Source organism: Cervus canadensis, chromosome 10, assembly GCF_019320065.1.
Source record: "Cervus canadensis isolate Bull #8, Minnesota chromosome 10, ASM1932006v1, whole genome shotgun sequence".
Classification (NCBI taxonomy): Eukaryota; Metazoa; Chordata; class Mammalia; order Artiodactyla; family Cervidae; genus Cervus; species Cervus canadensis.
Window position 1 is genome coordinate 47469878 of NC_057395.1, and position 21505 is coordinate 47491382.

Below are 21505 nucleotides of genomic sequence, written 5' to 3' on the forward strand. Positions count from 1 at the left end.
TTAGAAGACCCCTGAAAACATGAAAAAAATTTCAGTCCTTTTAAACCTCTCCAGTGTATGTGTAGTGGTAGCTCATGGTTTTGAGTTGCAATTTTCTGATGATTAATGATGCCGAAAACTTTCTGTTTATTACTTATTTTTATATCTATATTTGTGATATATCTATTCAAATCTCTTCTCCAGTTTTTATACATTGGTTTTCTTTGTTTCTGATTTGTAGTATTTCTTTATACAATATATTACAATTAAAAGACCTTTGACAGACATGTATATTGCAAATATCCATGGATTGAGATTCCATTTCTTACAGTGTTTGTTGATGAAGAGCGATGTTTAATTATGATGAAGCAAAACTTTTCTCCTTGTCCATGTCCAACACTTTCATTGTTTGCCTTGTTTATTTAAAAAATCTGCCAAACTAAAATTTCTAGGGCTTTCTTCCAGATGGTTTATAGTTATGGTTTACATTTCAATCCACATTACTTGTTCTCTATGTGGTAGGGGTCAAAGTTAATTTTTTTCTATATCAGTAGCCTCTTTTTTAATGAAAAAATGAAAAAAAAGTGAAAAAATTTGTATGGACTTACTATTAGCTATTGAATTGCTTTGGAGCCTTTGCTGTAAATCAGATGACCAAATTAGCATGAGTTTTTGGACTCCATATTTATTCTATTGGTTTAATTTCCTATCTTTATTGTGAATATTCTCCCATTCTATTATTTTCGTTTAAACTTAATTATTCTGGGTGCTTTGAATTTCCATATAAACTTTAGAATCAGCTTGTCAGTTTCTACAAATACAAACAAATACTGACATTTTGGTTTAGATGCACTGTACATACCAAATAATCAGTGTGTGGGCAAAGGATATATGAGAAATCATATACCCTCCCCTCAATTTTGCTACAAACCCAAACACGTTCTAAAAATAATCTATTAAAAATGACTGAGTCTGTAGGTATGAAGGATATTGATTTTGTGTTTGATTTTTTTATAATATCTTTTTCTAGTTTAATGCTGGGTAAATGCAGACATAAACTGAAAGGTTGGTATAGAATTGTAATTATTCTTTCTTGTATGCTTAATAGAATTCACCACTGAAACTGTTTAATTTTTTTAATAGTTACAGGGTTAGTCGTACTTTTCTTAAGTGAGCTTTGGTGATTTGTATCTTCCAAGGAATTTTCATCTATTAATACAGAATTATTCTTCCCCTTGTCATTCTTTTGTTGGCCACGGGTTCTGATGTCCCCCATCTCATTTCCAGTATTAGTAATCCATTTGCTCTTTTCCTTTCTTAGTGTATTGATCAGTATAGATTCAGATTTATCCACTTCACTGATCATCTTAAAGAACCAGATTTTATATCCTCTTATTATACTGTGACTATTTTCCTTATTTTAATTGAGTTGATTTCTGCTTTTATCTTTATAATTTCCTTCAGCATACTTACCTCACATTTATTTTGCTCTTCTTGGTCTAGTTTATTAAGGTATGCACTTTTCTCATTGACATCAAAGCTTTCTTCTTGTGTGACATGAGCACTCGTCCCTATAAATTTTTCTCTATACTACTTTACCAAAGCATCGAGAACTCTCCTGTGCTGTGATTTTATTCAGTTACACGTAGGCTTTGTTTGGTCTTCTCCCCACAAGGTGCTGCCTAGCAGTGGCCAGGGGCGGTTGTAGTGCAGCCCATGATGGGTATGTTATTCATGGCATTTCTTGTGTTTCTTATCCACGTCTAGATCTTTTATGAGGAGTTACATTTTCTCCCACTTTGGCTAGGAAAACTCCAACACACCCTACCCAACATGACCTTCAGAATCTCAGTTCTTAACCTCAGAGCACGCTTTTTGCCTGACGTGATTTGCTGCCCCTCACCCTGAACTTAAGAGACCTGCTCTGTGAGCTCCTATTCTCCATGGCAAACCCTGGAGATCCAAGCCCCCACCCCTGCTCCACCCCCAACTCTGAGCTCTCAGCTCGGTGGTATCAGAGCACTCTGCTTGGATGCCTTAGTTTTATCCTGTGGTAGGAAATTGCCCACAGATGGAGAACCAGTGTGGTCGTGGCACTCACCCCACGAGCTTCCCATTTCTAAAGCAAATGCCCTCCAATGGATGGTGCCTTAACTGCCTTTACCAGAGCCTGACAACAGTGCCTCGTGTGTCTTGTCCAGCGCCATGGCTGTCAAGAGTGGAAGGAGTTAGCCCTGTGCCAGCTACTGCATCACAGCTGGACATCAGAATCTACCTTGTACACCTTTCAAGTAGAGGGATCCTTCAAAAGACAGACCTGTTTTCTCCCAGCAAGTGTGATGTTTCTGAATTGTGGTTACAAAAAGAGCGACAAGAGCAAAGGTGTAAACAGCACATCTGTCTCCTGCAGTGTAGCCCTCACAGCCATGTGAAGAGTGTCAGACACACCTGCCACTGTGAGTGCCCTGCCAGACACTGACAGCTGAGAACCCATGCCTCCGCCAGTCACAGAAAGCCACAAGCCTTTAAAATTACACATCTGGGGGGCATCTCCAGCTAGAGCCATTGGCAGTATATATTGCCATGTTTCCAAAATGAGAGTAATAACCGCAGAGTGAGAGCATTCAGAGGACACACCATGAAAAGACATGACGCTAGGTGCAGCCATCTGGAAAGGCAAGTTACTAGATGCATCTGACTCTTATGTCAGTACACTGCTCTGTAGTTATGGGGTTTTTCTTTTTTTTCCAGATTTATTGAGATATAATTGACATACAGCCCTGTATATGCTTAAGGTGTACAGCATAGTGATTTGACTTACATATGGAGCATGAAGTGATTATTACAATAAATTTAGTGAACATCCAATTATAAGGTAAATATATGCAAAATTAAAGAAAATTTTTAAAAAATTAACTTGTGATGAGATTTCTGAGGATTTACTCAATGCAATAATATGAAAAGTGAAAGTGTTAGTCACTCAGTTGTGTCTGACTCTGTGCGACCACATGTTCTGTAGCCCTGCCAGGCTCCTCTGTCCATGGGATTTCCCAGGCAAGAATACTGGGGTGGATTGCCATTCCTTTCTCCAGGTGATCTTCCTGACCCAGGGATTGAACATGGGTCTCCCACACTGCAGGCAGATTCTTTACCATTTGAGCCCCCAAGAAAGCCTCAATGTAATAACATACCAGCATTGAATTTATTATTGCTGTATATTACATTTCTAGTACGTATTTATCTTATAATTGGAAGTTTGTTTCTTTCGATTGCCTTAATCCAATTTTTCCTTCCCTGACCCCCTGATTCTGGTAACCACAAATCTGATCTCTTTTTCTGAGTTTGTCTTTGAAGCATGATTGATCTGCAACACTATGTTACCTCCTATTACACAAAGTAAAGATTCAATATTTCTGTACATTTTAAAGTTATCACCATAAGTCTAGTTATAATATGGTTATTGACTATTCCCCACACTGTACATTTCATATCCATGTCTCATTCATTTTGCAGCTGAAAATTGGCACTTCTTGTTCACCTGTGCGGGTATGTTTTTTTAACTCCCTTAAAGAAACACTTTTGAATAGTCACCACATCCTGTCTTTCTGCATCTTTCTTAACACTAAGTTTTTCTCTGTTCTTCCTTCCTGTTTCTCGTCTTCTACTCACAAGAGCACAGGTGGGTAGAAATCTTGAACAGTTGGCATGGTCCAGGTGTACTGGGAGAATAAGAAATCTAAGCAATTTGTTTATCCTATCATAAGCCAGAGGAAATCTCAACTATGCTATCTGTGGAAGATAACCATGGCCTAGGGCATGGGTACATTATCTAAGAATGGTGTGTCCAAATAGTGGAGTACTTTGAAATGCCATAAAACTCACAGCAACATTTATACCTCAGTTGAAAATCAAAACATAGATTCCTGTCTTTACCAAATTCCAGGAATTTGTAAGAGACATATGTTTTTCCCCAGAGTCAACTTCTGTAAGATAATGAAAGTTGATATGCTAACCTCTGTTTCAATGAGGTAGTTAAGAATTTGTTGCCTGATAACAGAGTTAGTATATTTAATATTTATTTCTTGAGGAGTACACATCTTGATATATCTTTTAGAGATATTATGAATCAGGTGAAAATATTGACTTGATATTAAAATGGTTTATTTCTAATGACTGTGAAAATTATAATAATAAATAGTACACGTTAGCTCAAAAATAATGGTTGTCTTTGGGACACAAAAGCTCAGAGGCATATTTCAGACAAACCCCAGTGGAAAATGAGTCCCTTAGGACAGCTATTGATTTGAATCTGCTGTGGACTATATTCCCTGTGTCCATATTTCAAGGATTCATCTTCTTTATATTTTTTCCTGTTTTCACAATAGTTCTCACTCCAACTCAGGCTTGATAGGCCAAAATGATGTTTGATGCTGAGTACACATCTGGTTACTGCTGACATTAAGTGCCCTGAAAATCCATCCTCGTTGACAGTAGGGAGGGCTGTGTCTTCAAAGAAGTTACTTGCCACTTCTCTGTTGCTTGGTCACTCAGTCGTGTCCGACTCTGCGACCCCACGGACTGCAGCAGGCCAGGCTTCCCTGTCATGCCATTCTCTTATTTGCAGTCGTAGTAAGATAATTTTGTGGCTGATCTGGTGGCAATGTGGTATAGCTTTTAACAATGTAACACTTTAAAACTGAACAGCTAAAACCATAAAAATACAGTGACGCTTTATGTTTATTTTTTACACTTGTAACACTAAAAATGCACTAATATGGTGACATAAGATGGGAAGATGTTGTGTGATTACATTAAATGTGACAGAAAATAAAGTGTAAAACTTCTTCAAGTAAATTTTTCATTGGTCATTTTTGCTAAGCACCCCATCCACTGTACTGGAACTCTGACTCTTCAGGAGAGTCTGATTGCAGGTGTGTGTTAGGTAGAGCTGGCATTGGCTTCCTGGAGCTCCTGGGGTCTCTGCCAAGAGATGTCCCCCTGACACCCACAGCCCCTCCCCATCCACTGCCTCATAGAGAGCCTCCTGCCTCCTGTAGCATCTGAGTGGGTGGTCTGGGTCTGTGACAGCATGCCCCTGAAACTCATCTCAGTTTGGATCATCTTTATGTTGAGTTCAGTGAATATTTAGTTGTGTTTTCTCTATTAGCTCATCTTCACCATGAAGTTCAAGTTCTGGAGTTTTAGTCAAACCAAAGGGAAGAGTGGAAGACTCACTCTTACTCACCCTTATTTTCTCTCTTCCTGAGGATGGAGCCTCTTCTCCCATCTCCCACCCAGGACCCTGGGAACTGGCTACGATGCTTGTTTCTTAACATGGTAAAAACATCCCGGTGATGCAGAGGGCTTCATAAGACGCAGGCCAGGAGGGTCACCTGGATTGTGAAAACTTCATGGACACCCATCACACCTGACCTGTGGTCAGTCTTCTTCATCTTGCATTACTTAGTCATAAATCTGGCCTCAAGAAATTGGACCCCCATACTGAGGCCAGGGGGAAAAAAAACAACACAGTTCATCATTGTTGCCTTGGAGAAAGTTCACCAGATGTGTCCCTTAGGAGATATCAGTTGGTTGGACATGGTCACTAAAGCACCTGACAAATCACTCCATCCATCAGGCCACCTCCTCCACCCACCTCCCTTGGACGCAGCAACAGGAAACAGCTGCTCAAGAAGGGAGCACGTCACATTCATACCCACGCAGTGGCCTCCCCGACACACCGTATGGGCTCTTGAGGCTGCAGCAGGGCCAGGTCACCTCTTTAACGGACTGGAGTGCAGTTTTAGCCGGAGTTAAAGGGGATCATCATAGAAACTGTTTCCTTCCTAATGGCTGTGATGATGACCTTCTACTTAGATAGCTCCGCTCAGCTGGAATGGCCACAGCTTATTATGTACTTAAAATAATGCACCTTATCAATCACTAAAATGCCACTTCTTCCAGGAGGGAAAATCACTGTCCTATTACAGCCTGTGGCCATTGGACCTTCAACACTGAAGAAGAGGGGAAGAACGTTACCTTCTGAGGAGTGACTTTGTTCTGAGTAATGTGTTTTGGTTTGTTTGTTTTACTCACAGTCAGGTGTGTCCTTTTTAAACATGCTAATATTTAATAGTTTTCCTAAGAATACTAAATACAGACTTCATTTTACAACTCAACTAAAAGACAGATTACTCATCTATAAATACAAATAAAAACCATTGAAGTCCCCCCTAAAATCTACTCATCTGCTGCCTATGTTTTTTAAGGAAATGTATTTTGGAGAAAAAATTTTTTTCTCTTACCTACAACAGTTTGAAGTAAAATCCTCCACACTCAGGGTGTTTTCTTTTGTGGTCACCATTTCTTGGTGTGTCTGAGACTGGAGTGCAGTGCTGTTCCTAAAGCTGTCCTCTGAGAAGTGCACCTCACAGGGTGACCACCTGGAAACATCCTTGGAGAGAACTGCTGTTTCATAGGCCCCGGGTGTCCAGCTCTGCCATCTCCCGAGGCACACAGACAGTGCCTCAGCTCCTGTGAACCCAATCCTTTCTCTCAAGAAGCATATGGGGTTCATCATAGACACCCCCAGAACTCTGACTACGGCAGCCCCTATTCGTCTCACTCTAGCCCTAACCCTGTGATCACCTCCATACTTGTCTTATTACATGGCCCTTTCCTGAGTGTTCCATCACATGGTTCTATTTTCTTACGTGGATCTGAACTCCAAGGGGGCAGAGATCTTCTCCTTTATCCAGACAACTACAGTCCATGGGGTGGCAAAGAGTCACCACGACTGAGCAACTAAACTGAACTTACAGCACTTTGCCCATCCAGGCTGAAATACAGCATCTACAGTGTTGGCTGATTTCAGCCATGTCCCTGCTGGAGTGGGCGGCACTGTCTCCATCCATACCCCACACAGCCAGGTACCTGCTAAGCATGTCACAGCTCTTAGTGTCTTTCTGGGAGGGAGGTCAAAACCAAACGCCCCAGTTCCTGTGCTTTTAAATGTAGGTAGGACTCCCTTTTGTCACAACGACTCAATAATACACATCACAGTTTGCCAGTGAACATGCGATGAGGGGCCAGGAGTTGCAGCATTTGAAACCTTGAGGTGAACATTCTCTCTTCGAGTTTCTCTGTCTCTGTCTCTGAGGCTGTCTGTCTGTTTATTCTTTCCCCACTTCCCCCTTCCCTTCCAAACCCTTGAATGCAGACTGACTGTGAACCAGGTGACAGATCCCAGGTTTCAGGGACAGCTTTCCAGGTCCTCACCACATCATCAGAGGTGGGAAGTGCAGCTGCCTTTAGCACTTTGTCTCCATCATTATCCACTGGGTTTTATTAAGTGCAGACTCAGAAGTGCATTTGGCTTCCAAGCTATAAATCATGAACAGGAACAGTATCAAGGCTGAAGGGGAACAACAAACTGAGATCAGCCCTACAGCAAAGTACAGACCAGTAACACCCATTGTCCCTGTGGAGAATTGGATGAGATTTCCTCATGGGAGATTTTCCACAATGTATGGCAAAGGAATTTCCACCCTAACCCAAGGGAACGGTTCCCAAGGGATGGGACATGGGTCTGTTTCATTTACATGCAGGTCAAACCTCCAATCAATTTTTAACTGTCCATTTTATTGTTTGTCAATAAAAAAGGGAAGAAGTCCAATTTTAGGGACTTGGTCCCCATAGGCAAGCTTCTGTGTATGTAACTGTATCCTGTTTAGCCTCCCTCAGTGACAAGCTTCTCAGCCATGTGTCCTCCCAGCCTGGAGAGCTGCAGGCATGGCTGACAGTTCAAAGGTCATGGGCTGAGTCCTGGAGAAGGCTGTGTACAGTGGTTGTCAGGAGCCACAAAGGCTTTGTCACCTTCTTTACTGCTGAAAATGCCAGTCTATTCACCTCTGAGGTTAAAAGAGTAACAGGTTTCACAAGTCATCAGCCATTTGTACCTGAGCATGAATTAGGTCCTTCAGATTAACATGGAGCTTCCAGTCCACTGGAGGAGTCGATGATGACAAGGGCTCAGAAGGCACAGGGAAATACCTAGAGTGTGGTTCTCAGCATTTACACCAGTTGCTTCCAATCACCTGGAGACACTTGTCAAAACTGCAGAGTCCTGGCTCCATGCCCAGGAATACACATGCACACATAGTCTGGTCAATGTGTCTGCTCTTTGATACAAAATATCCCCAAATGTCCTAGCTCCAAAATACTGTGTTTTCCCTTAAAACATCAAAACCTAATTGGGCCTGGTTGGGAAAACCCTAAGATATCCATGGCCTGATGTGAAGCAGAAGGCAGCAAGGAGGAGGTGGAGGAGGCAGGCCAGCGCAGGCAGCCGCCGCCCCCAGAAGAAAGATGGCACCCTCCATATCAGCATCCAGTGTGGAGACAGCATGAGTGGGATCCAGCTGGTCTGATGTTGAAATCCCATGTCTAAGGGCAGAAGCAGGAGTTCTTGGTGATGGCTCTGTGTATGCCTCAGTATATCTGAGCTCTGGCACCTTGTGCCACACTGCTAGAAATGGCATCTGCAACCTCCATGATATCAGCCAGTGACAGTGCAAAGAGAAGCCAGGGGGAGAATTGTTGAGGGTCAACAAATCCAACTTTGGCCAAACCCAGCAAGACCTGGTGCCCAGATCAGACTGTCATACAGACTACAGATGGGGAAGTTCTCTGATATTCAGAAGGAAGATCTACCATGGTGAGGCACACAGATGTAGGACTTGATTCCTGATAGGAAAACATTTCTGATAACTCCTCCTGGCATGAGCTGCTAGGAAGACATTTCTGACAGCTCCTCTGGGTATGAGCCACATTCTGGGAGTGATTTCTCAGTATTCCTTGCTATAGGCTTTGGGGGAATATCAGCTTCCAAGTTCATCCAGTGTCGGCAGGATTCGGTTCCTTGTGGTTATAGGACTGAGGTTCCTGATTTCCTTGCTGGCTCTCAGCCAGGGCTGGTCTTTGCTCCTGAAGGCTCCCAAATGTCTTCTCAGGTTTCCATGTTGCTCCATCCAGCCATGGAGGTCGGGTTTATTTCACACTTGGAGATTCTCAGACTTCACTTCTGCCAGCCTCTCTTGTCTCCAACCAGAGAGCATTCTCTCCTCTTAGGGGCTCATGTGATTAGATGGGCACACTGAAAATAATCCAGGGTAATGTCCATGTTTTTTAAGGTCCTTGACCTGAACCACATCTGCAGGGACCATTTGGCCATGTAAGACAGTGTATAATTAGGTTGCAGGAATTAGTGACATCACTGGGATCATTCTACTGACACATCCTTCCATGATGCCATTTGTATGGCTTATGAAAAGACTGCATTTCGGCCACTCCCTGAAATGAGGATTCAGCAGGTTTGTGGTAGAGCCCAGGGATCTGAATAGCTTACATGTCTCATCTGATTCTATAAAGGGCTTTGTCTGTATCCTGCCACAAGGCCTCTAGAGAGACCTCGGGAGAATTGAGCGCTTGTGGGAATACTTGGAGAGAATAGAGATGATGCATAGTGAGGTAGGATAAATGTTAAGAAAAATGCCATCTGATTGAAAATGAACGCACCACTAGGAACCTCGCTCTGCCAAGGATTCAGCTGTATCTTTAGTTAAATTCCTGGAGGTACAAGTTGTGACGTGTTCCCTGGTGGAACAGGCTGACAGCAGAGGTCAACAGCAGGATGTGTATGGGGATGGATTCTGAAGGACTGTTGGTGAATGACAGAAATGAAGGTGACAAAAGCAGTGTTTGGGGGTCAGGTGCACCTTGGTTTACATTCAGATAAATTTCTTTGAAAAGAGTTCATGTTCATTTACCAAAACTGACTTTTGATATGAAACATAAACATCTGTGTCTATGCTTATTTTCTAATTTAGAATATGTCTTAAATGTCAGATGCCACAAACATTTCTTGATAACATATATTAATTGTTCCTAATAATTTAATACATTCAAAAATTATGAAAAGGAACTTTGTGGAAATGTTTCTTAAAGGTTTTAGGTCTTACTTTTATATTTGGTAAAGATCTAGAAGAAGAAGTTTGAGCTAACCAAATGTAAAGAAAGATTTTTAGTGTATGAGAGAAAAATAAAATGCAAATTGTTTAACTGGTGTGACTTTGAGATGAATGCAAACATCACCACATTGTTAGTATGTGGTGTGGTATTTATGCACATTATGTGGTGTGGATTTATATGCATTTATTACACCTGGGATATTTCTAATCAAATGAAGAACTGTATTGATTACAATAAATTATCTTTTGATGAAGTTGATTCTAACCACTTGTTCTTTAATAGAGAACTTTCAGAAATAGAGAAGGTTATTATATAATAACCCTTGGCCACCCTTCCATATCCTGTGGGATTTCACACAGCAGAAACACTTAATTTCTCGCCATGTCTGGGCTTGATATCTTAAATATCTGATCAAGCTCATTTCACTATTAGGAGCAACCATTAAACTGAAACAGGAACATTTATATGTGCAAAAATCTCTATTCACCTGATGTAGATACTGAATAAAGAAGGTGAAAGGAGTTTAAAGGTTTGTCTGAAGTTATAGGCATGTAATTTACATACATATATAAATATGCAAATATTATAAAAAATATTTAATGTTAAATTAATATTAGCATATATAGAGACAGACAGATGGAAAGAGAGAAAGTCACATTTCCTAGTGTCCAATGTTGAGGAATTCCAAACTGGACATTTGAAAAGAAGAGATGGTTCAGAAGATGAACAAATCTTTTGGTGTGGACTGCTGTATTAAACAAATTTATCTATCATATAGCAGAGTCCTAGTAAAAAGGGAAACAATTTGTGTCACTTCATGGATACAGAAATGGCCCAGAGCATGAAGCACTCTTCAACAAGCAGCCTGGGTAGCTTGAGCAGAGGGAGACCTGAGAGTATGCAAAGCAGAAAAAGTATAAAGCAAAAACAAAGTAGCTCATTCCTACATTGTGTTTACCCTCAAGGAATTGTGTATGGTTGTGTTTTAGGAAGTTCTATATTATTTATTTGGAGAAGGAAATAGCAACCTTATTACCATTACTCTGGTCATCTGGATGAATTGAAAGAATGTCAGGTTTAGAGCAGACAGTTTGGGTTTAAGGCCAGCTAGCTTGCTGGACAGGCTTGGGCAAGTTGCAGACACACTCTGAGAACCACATGAAATGATGGAAACAAGCCATCTGCAGTGCCTGGTCTATGAAGGGACTGTAAACGTCTGTGATTCATCATACAACCCTCGCTCCTGCCTGTGTTCACTATTCATACTTCAGTAACTGCTGTATCTTATAACATTGTCCTCATCTTCCAACCCTTGGCTCCTTTTGGCTCCTCAAAGTGAGCTCTCCTTTATCTACACAGACCAAGGCAAGGTCTGTCTGTCGGGAAAGGTCATTGTGTTTGGCAGGATGAGTGCCGTTAGCTGTGGTCCACTGAACTTCAGGGGGAGAAAGCGGACAGCTTCCTCTCGGGCAGGATGAGCATGGACGCCTCCGGAGTCCTGATGACAGCTGCATTCCTTCTGCCGTGCTGCTGGGCCTCCTCCTGGGGTGGGGAAGACTGGGGCCTGGCCCCAGCTTCACCACTGATTCTGATAGGACCACAGTCAAGTTATGTAGCTGCAAGCTTGACTCTCTTTATGTGTAAAATGGAGGCCATGACAATTTCAGTTGATGTTGGCATTGAGTGGGGGAGTCCACTTAAAAATCTTCAAACTCACACTATTTAACACAGTGCAGCCACTTGAACAGGGCTGGTGGGTGATGACCTCCTGGAACCCCATCCAGGAACATTCAACTGTCACAGTGAGCCCCAGTCATCCTTCGAGATGGGCACGATCACCCCGGGGGGTCAAGGGAAGAAAATAAGACTCCAGAAACTTATAGCCAAAACCAATCCCAATTTGCACAACCAGAAAATCACCTTGGGCCCAAACCCGCATTGCCCTTGCAACTGTGTGTGGAATAGTCCTCCCTCACCTGTGAGAGGGTTATGTAAAGTCCCCGCCCCGTTAAGCTTGAGTGTGCCCTGACACGTGGCTTCAGCCTATGAACAACATGTGGAAGCAGGTGTCACCTGTTCCCAGAAGCTTTCAGAGCTTGTGCAGGCTTTCTCCTTGCCCGTCCACCTGGTCCAGCGGGAGGGAAGACATGGGCATCCAGACACACAGTTAATGCTCCTTCTTGCCAAGTAATCTTCCCTCAGACTGAACCACATTAAAGGCCTATTGTCTTTACCACTTACTACCAAGAAATGATCAATCAATCATGTCCAGTTACCAATAATCTCCTGCTTATTCAATTTGCAAAGCTTCTATGCAGTGCTTAGTGATTGGGATGAAGTGAAATTTCCATGTAACATAAGTATTTGTTATTTTCACTAAAGTTGTGTTAGCAAATGTTTCTTCTTTAGGCAGTGAACAGTGAATAAAGCTAAATGTGAATTTAATTATTTGGGATAAGGCACAGTTCCACAGATTTAGCTTCAGAAACTGTTAAAATTTATTGCTATGATTATACATCTGAGGTGAATTAGTCTTTGAGTCTTAATTTTAAGAAATCCAAATTCAGAAATGAAATTGTTAGTCACTCAGTCATGTTCGACTCTTTGTGACCCCATGGACTATAGCCCATCAGGCTCCTCTGTCCACAGGATTCTCCAGGCAAGAATACTGGAGTGGGTTGCCATTTCCTTTTCCAGGGGATCTTCCCAACCTAGGGAGCGACCCCAGATCTCCTGCATTGAAGCCTGATTCTTTACCGTTTGAGCTACCCTGGGAAATCCAGAAATAAAATTAGATCTGGATAATTCACATTCAATAGATTCTGGTTTGAATGTAACTGAATCATGATGCCATGAAATCTGGTAACAGCATTGGCCAGTTTACAGGGTAAACTAATCAGATAATCTGATAACCCATAAAATAACCCTATGAAGGATTCAACATTTAAAATGATGGGGACACTATATGTAAAGATTAAAGGTATCAGGTCAGAAGAAAATGACTAGTCACATGGAAAAAAAAATGACATTTTATATAGGATCCTTGCTATGTTTAGGATTGGTCTCCTAATGTAATTTTTAAACTATAACACAAAAGGAGCTAGTAGATTTTTATGTCACAATGTAAACCAGAACATTCCTATGCCAACTGCATCACCTACAGAAGGCATGGGAAAGGTTTCCTAATTTTTTTTGTTTTATTGTGTGATGATTTTCTGTGTTTCTCCTGCAACTGCTGTATGGGGCACTTAGGAAGCAATGGCATGAAAGTAAAGTCAAAACCAGGAACAAAGAAAAAAATGCATTTTTGTTCAGCAATACAAAACATGAAACAGTAGAAACATTTGAAATATTAACAATGAATATATTGTAAACCCAAGAATACCTAGCATTCTGAAACACAGGAGCCAGTGTTTGAAAACTTGCAAAAGTGACCATTAGGCATGCCAGAAAGATGTGTGTGACTGTAGAATATTACGCTCACTTTACTCTTAATTTGATATTACAGAAATGGAACTTGAGCTGAAGAGGAAAGCAAGATCCATACTGACACTCCAGGATCTTGCTAGCTCCTCAGAAAGGTTAGTGAAAGTCAGAAACATTCTTTGAAGTGGAGAAACTAAAGGAGACACAGCTCCTTGAGGGGAGTAAACCTCTTCCGGGAGCAGAAGTCTGCTGTGGGTGCTAGAAGGCTACTTGAACAAAAGTCATAGCGTTTGAGGTAAGAAAAGGATGAGCAGCAAAGGAGCCCAAAGACCTCTCTCTTTCAGAATAAAATTCCATGGAGATTTTCTCGCCCATAGTTGATCTGGAAGTGTAGTTTCTGAGACCTTTCCAATTCAGAAGTCTAATACAATGACTCTAGCATCACAAGTCTTTGGCTTCATGTTAACTCCATTTATGCGTCATCCCCTCTTCATCAGTCAACAAACATTCACCAAGATGCTCTCAACTGCCTGAGAGAGATGGAAGGGGCATCATACGTCTCCTCAGCGAAGTTTCTGAAACAAGGACACCGTGTGCCCTGAGGACCCCGGAGGTAGGACTGCACTTTGAGCACTTGCCTCAGAATCTGACGTGAGATGCCCAGCCCTCAGGTGGGACTCGCTGAGAACAGTCCTGTGGCTCCTCAGAACATGATCTGAAAAGAGCCACATGAGGAAGCGACTGAAACTGTTAGTCAGTTTTTACCAATGACATACAGGGACCTGGGATTTTAGGCTTTTTAATGCTCTTCTTCATAAGAGGTTTAACCACCGAGCTGAGCAAGCCAAGTACGTCTCTTGATAACTATTTCATTACATGCCTCCTGCACATGATTTAATTACACATTTTTCTGGGTGGTGGTGGAAATTTTAAACATCTGATGTGTTTCGATGTGGAAAATCTCAGTGACCAAATTAGTTTTATTATCTATCCAAATCATGTCAATACAATCAATAAATATATGCTAAGGTCCATTAATATACAGAGATTATATAGATTATATCATAATATAATATAGGTAAAGAGATTATATAGATAGATGATAAATAGATAGAGATGATAGGCAGGTACATAGATGACAGGTAGAAATGAGACAGAGAACAAAGGACATCCATAGCTTCCACATGGAGTACAGAGAATTCCCTTTATTTTTGAGGGTATCCTGTGACTACACTGAAGAATCTAATTTCATCCATATATTTTGTTATGAAAACTTTGAGGGAAATATATTAACAGTTGTCACTTCTGAGTTGTGAATATTCAGCCATTTGCATCTCTTTCACCTTTTTTTTTGTTTAGTTAGCAAATATCTTACAATTTTTAAACAAATCTATTGATTTTCCAAAACAATTTTACTTTTCCATATTTACATGCAGTTGAAATAGTTTCATCTGTCACATATAAAAAGCTTTCCTAGGAAGACTGTTTCTGAAAAGTTTTCCTTCCCTGTCATGATAGTTTACTCCCAGAAGCTCTCTGCATCAGGCATTTTATGAGGAAAGAAAGATTCAGTCATAGGGAGGAATGTAATAAAGACAAAAGTTAGACACAGTTAAGAGAAACAGTTACCTTAACAATACTTGTGTTTATTCACTGGGATTGAGCACATACAACCCTATAAACAGATTGGGAGCAGAGGGTTACAATACGAGGCTGTTCCGATGGGATAGGCTAGGACGAGAGTGGGAGGGGGCCAGACACATGGAATAGAGATGTTGCCTGGTCAGGTTAAGTGCACGTGGTGACTTTCAGAAAAGAATCTTTTGAAAATGTGGATCATGTCAAAATTTTAATGTGATAACAGTGGAACTGGCACATAGAATAGACAAAACTTCCATGTGTGTAGAGTCTGGCATGAGCTTGAGAGAGCATCATTTCAGGTCTTCACTCCACCCCTAAGAAGGAGAGGCCCAGAGAGGCTGGCTCTGGGTCCTCCTCTGGCGACTTCCTGGCTCACGAAATCTGCAGAGGCTCTCGAGACCCCAGCCATGACACACAAGGAGGGACCTTGGCTGCCTGTTTGGTTCTCTGCTTGTGTCTGTGCCCTCAGGAACCAGGCAGTAATCTGCAGAGGACCTGGAGGGCAACAGAAGTGAGGCTTTAACTCACTAGAGTGTTGTGGTGCTCTGTGAGTTTTGTTGTTTTGAGAACATTTATGTAAGACTGGCCAAGGGAGCTGAGACTGCAGGTGCCAATTTTATGAATCAGATAAATCCTTACTTGTTAGCTGCAGTTGTATACATTTTCCCCTAAAGACACTGTAGCTTCCAGTTTTATTAGTAAACCTAACACACTGGAGATCAGTGAGGCTGGCCACGTGTCTGGCCCAGCAGTGAGTGTTGCTTGTGTCCAGACACACTCATTTCCTGTGAGCCAGCCGTTCAGGATCCATGCAGTGTCATTTGATTTGTTTGCCCCACTTTGTTCACACATCTAGCTTTTGCCAAGAAGCTAGGGGATACTTCCGTCAGAAACTCAGAGCAGCAGAGCCATTCTGCGTTCTGGAACCAGACTTGGCTCCCATTGTGTTCTCCCTCAGACTTAAGAGTTAGATGCCCTCGGCAATCACTTAAACCTCACAGCTTTAGTTTTCACATCCGTAAGATGGGTAGGATGATATTCTGCATGGTCATCAGGCCTGATGCATAGTAATCAAGAGCCAATATATGTTAATTTGGGGCATGACAGCAGCAACAGAAAAATGTTAGCATAAGCAGTGCTTCTATGAAGAAGAGGTCATGTGACAGATCTGAGGCATAGCTGAGTTGAAGCACTCTCAGGGGGAAGCCACCATCCCATGAACCCTCCATAGACTGTCTATAGAACAGTTTATTAGAGCAGCTCCTCCCCACACAGGTATCATGAAAACTCATGGCCATCCTTGTGATAAAAACAGAGAAGAGGAAAACCATGTGGTTACAAGGACCCAACTTCAGAGGCTACTAATTGAGCAAGCGTTTAACTGATGTCCTTGACAGATGACAGTTTAAGGTGTAGTGAAGACATTTGTGTATGAATTATGAGTGAATCTCTCCACCCACCTGGACTTCCAGAAATGATCTCAAAGGAAATGACAACAGCAGTCCAAAAGCACTAAATGTGGGTGTTTCCATAAGAGGAACATGAGGAAGGGAGAGTGGTGATGAGCTGGTTAAAATAGTCTCTAGTGGGACAGACACCTCATTGGAATCAACAGAAGATTGTAATAGGAATGACTGAAGAGCAGGCTGGGAGGGAGAGAGGTTTGGGGTTACATGAGGATTGTCAGAGAGCATAAGCCCAAAGTCCTTTGTCCTAAAAATTCTATGGTTTAGCATGTTTTCATGCTGATTTCCTATTTATCTGGACACTTCACCCACAGTGTACTGACATCATTCTGCTACTGAAATTCATAGCTGGGATTGTTCCAAAGTCTCAGATCAACATGCACAGTTAGGAGTGACATCATTATCATGGCAAATTAAGAGTTTTTACCTTCTGACCCTCAATTTAGACAATCGCCTGTGGACTAGAGGGCTTTTGTGAAGTCCAGAGTCCAGCAGAGAAGCTCCACACGCTTTTGGAACAAAACAGCAGAGGAGCAGATGCACTGAGAGGGGCCCAGGAGTGGTCTGGTTTTGCCCAGGTGGGGCATGGTCTCCCCTGTGGGGAGAATGTGCAATGTGCTGCCCCCTAGGTGTGCGGAGCCTTGTCACAGAGACCCATCCGGAGTACTCAAAGTCCAGGAAATCAGGAATACAGTACACAAAATTCAGCAAAATTCTCATCTGTAATAAACATGCTGCTTTGTTTGTGAGTCAGTCATTTGAAAAGAGGAGCAATAGAAACATGGGATGCTCCAGAATAAGACAGATCATCTATGTCCAAATGTGAGACCAGACAGGTCCTGCTTGAACAATTTGGGGGGAAAATCATGTGAAAATTAAAAGATGTGAAACATAACTCCTGACTTGGACTATGTGAAAAACAACAGCATAGAGGAAACACCAGCTCATCCCTGCGGCCATGGGGCAGACTTGACCTGCCACGGAGGCCATAACTCCATCTGGTGAGTATTGACTTGCTCTTAGTGAACTCCCAGCCATCAGATGCCTGCCTGTGCACAGGTTTGAGAAGCTGAGTTAATACTGAGACCTGCTCACAGCCACGCCCCTTAGGGAATCAGAGGACAAGAGGATGCCTCTTACTCTGCTGTTATCATTATTACACTTGTTATGAAAGAAAAGCAGCGTCTGTCAGATTATTCTTCCACTCGCTCCTGCCTCAGGTGGAAAGCCTGAGTGCCTAGCTGTACCCACATATGTGAGCAAGATTCACGGGAGTGAGTGTGTGTGAGGGAGAAGAAGCATGAGCTATGATATATGTTTGGAATGTTAAGAAAGGATCAAATGGAAAAACTTTTGAGTCAAGATGTGAAACTGAAATTTTCAGAAACTGAAATCTCAGGCCAGTTTCAGGCAGGGAGACAAAAATCCGAGTGATGCTCAGCATCCCGCTTCAGATCCAGCAACTCAGGTACTCGCAGGCCTGTGTTTCTGAGAGTCCCTGGGAGGAGGAGCCCCCAGTCTGACGAGGTCCAGCTCTTCAGAGGGCGTGGCCATCCCAGACACACTGCTAATCAGCGCTTACATGTGGTTCATTGGCACTGCAGGACGGAAGGTCCCAATTTTGTTCAAAAAGAAAGAGCCACTGCCTTGTAAGGCGCCACCATCTGGTTAGCTAGTGCAAGTTCATGGTGTTCTGTCACTTTCTTTCCAGTAGAGCACCACATTCTGCACTGACAAGGAGGCCTTCCTGCTCTGCTGCGCCGGCCAATTTTTTCTCTTTTCTAGCCATTAGCAGGGAGGGTGTCCTTGTGGTGCCAGCGAGAGCATCCAGGGCTGTAATTTTTCCAAATCGCTGGTTTTGTTTAGCAGAATGGAGTTGGCTGTCCACAGCGATCCCGACAGCACCATGGGGGATGTTTAGACCCGCAAAGCAATTAGGAGACTCTCAGAGGAAATCCCACACGCAGCTGATCTCCTGTGAGAGCCAAGCTGGTGTCTCAGAACCAGGTCACACAGAAATGCTTCTCGACCTTCAGCGTGGATCTGCTTTTTTGTCTGTTCCTGGAGGGTCACTCTGCCCCACGTGGCTCACGGCCCCCTTTCCCATTGGTCCCTGTCCTCGGGTCCTGAGGAGGGGAACTGACCAGTGCCCCACTGTGTCTTGTTAGGTCTGTGGCTCCCAGAGGTCGACACTCTGTTCTGGCACATGCACCTCTCTCAGAGATCAACATTTTCTGCTTGTCAAATTCCTGCTGATCCTTCATGATCTAATTCAAGTATCATCTGTTTTTAAAATTAAAAGACCCCTGCTCCTTGGAAGAAAAGCTATGACAAACCTAGGCAGCATATTGAAAAGTAGAGACATCATTTTGCCAACAAAGGTCCATCTAGTCAAAGCTATGGTTTTTCCAGTAATCATGTACAGATGTGAGAGTTGGGCCATAAAGAAGGCTGAGTGCCAAAGAATTGACGCTTTTGAACTAGGGTATTGGAGAAGACTCTTGAGAGCCCCTTGGGCTTCGAGAAGATCAAACCAGTCAATCCTGAAGGAGATTGACCCTGAATATTCATTGGAAGGACTGATGCTGAAGCTGAAGCTCCAGTACTTTGCCCACCTAATGTGAAGAGCCAGCTTATTGGAAAAGACCCTAATGCTGGGAAAGACTGGAGGGCAGGAGAAGGGGGTGACAGAGGATGAGACGGTTGAATGGCATCACCAACTCAATGGACATGAGTTTGAGCAAACTCTGGGAGATAGTGAAGGACAGGGAACCCTGGCATGCTGCAGTTCATGGGGTCGCAAAGAGTTGGACACAACTGAGTGACTGAACAACAATTTGTAGTTACCCTAATTTCCCCAACAAGGTCCTTGGTCATGAATGTTCACTACACAGAATCTGCAGTTGCCTTGATCCAGGACACCCAGCCTCCGGAACAGTGAGGGGTCCCTCCTGGCTGTCAGCTGCCTGCCTGTGGTGTCCTACGGAGCATCCTGGGTGGCTGAGACAGGAGTCAAGATCTGTTCTTTCAACACAGTGTTGCCTAAACTCACACCTCCCATGAGAGACTCCTGGTCTCCAGTCTGTCATGAGGCTATACCGTGATGTCCTTTATAGCAGAAGACAGTTGGCAGCTGATAAAGGTTTGAAATCCAGTCTGAGTGTGAGGCCAAGCAGTTGCCCACTTGCTTTTTGCTGCCCAATCCCTTTCTAGTCTCTCCCAGTGGATAAGAGGACCCTAGATGAGGCCAACAGGTGTGTGTGGACACAGGTGAGTCTCCACTTAAGACTCTATGCCTTTACTATCACATATATATGGAATTTAGAAAGATGGTAACGACAACCCTATATGCAAAACAGAAAAAGAGACACAGAAGTACAGAACAGACTTTTGAACTCTGTGGGAGAAGATGAGGGTGGGATGTTGCAAAAGAACAGCATGTATATTATCTATGGTGAAACAGGTCACCAGCCCAGGTGGGATGCATGAGACAAGTGCTCGGGCCTGGTGCACTGGGAAGACCCAGAGGAGTCGGGTGGAGAGGGGGGTGGGAGAGGGGATCGAGATGGGGAATACGTGTAAATCTATTGCTGGTTCGTGTCAATGTATGACAAAACCCACTGAAAAAATAAATTAATTAATTAATTTAAAAAAAAAAAAAAAAGACTCTATGCCTTGTGGACAAGAGTCAGGTTACTGAAGTGACCAAGATCTTTGGTACCTGAATAAAGGCTGCATGGGTCCTTCTGCCCCACTGCAAGCGAAAATAATAATAGATTGTCTAAGATAGTTCACCCATTTAAAAAACCACACTACCTTTTTCTTACTGTTATATTTAAGATATGATAAATATCACATAAATATTTTAAAAGATCCACATAAAGTTGACAAAAACAGCAGTAGCTGCAGTTTATTAAGTATCTTCTATGCATAAGCCACTGTGCTAGGAACTTGAGAGATGGTTTCTCAGATCCTCCCAGTAGCCTGGTATGGTGATTATTGTTATACTCTGTGTTATAGAGGAGCAGGCTGAGCGCGATCAATTAAATGAAGAGCTGAAAATCAAACCTGCTTCTTCTAGTTTTAAAGGCAGTGTCACACCTGAATGGGTTTCCTTGATGTGTTCCTGGGGAGTAAGGTTAAGCCCACAGGAAGTCGGCCACTTTCCGAAAGGCTGAAGAAGCCAGACACCTGATGTGCCTCACTTTGGGAGGACTGAAGTCCGCCTTGAGGAGACGGCTCACAAGACCCATGCTCCAGGGGCCTTACACCAGTAAGGGGCCTCGGGATCTTCAAGTTAATTGTCCTGCAGACGTGTGAACAGATAGATCCTTTGTCAGTGTGGAATGTGTATGTGTTGATCTAAGGTAAGGGGAGACACCGCAGTCCTATGACTATGCCCCAGTGTGAGGAAGCATATCCTGGACCAGGAGGCAGCCCCAGGCATTGCGTGTGTGTGCTCAGCACTGGTCTCCCAGCTAACTGGGCCCCTGCTCCTGCTTTGGCCTATTGGAGAAGTTGGGTTTTATTTAGGGAGATATGAGGTTATTCCTAAATACTTGAGTTCTGCAGGGAGGGCAAAAGCAGTTGTAAGAATATTAAATTTCCATAGGACGTATTAAGCACAACAGACTGTACAGGGTTCTCTCATGGGCGGGATTCTTCAGACTGTGAGGATGAGTGGAGGTCATCCGGACTGGGCATGTTACATCATTGAAGATGAAGGTGAGAAGTATTAATAAATATTCCAAGAACTCGGGGATTCCATAGACAAAGAAAACAAGCTCTGATAAAGGATCCTGGCTCATGAAAAGCATTTTATGCAAAAGGACTCTAAATAAAGCTAGGAAAAGGGTGAAAATTATTCACCCTTACTGAAATATATGGGAAAAGTCACTCTTTTTAAGTCCATTATCAAAAGTGCTTAAAACCCCACTGGGCAGAAAGAGTTCAGTCCATCTGTT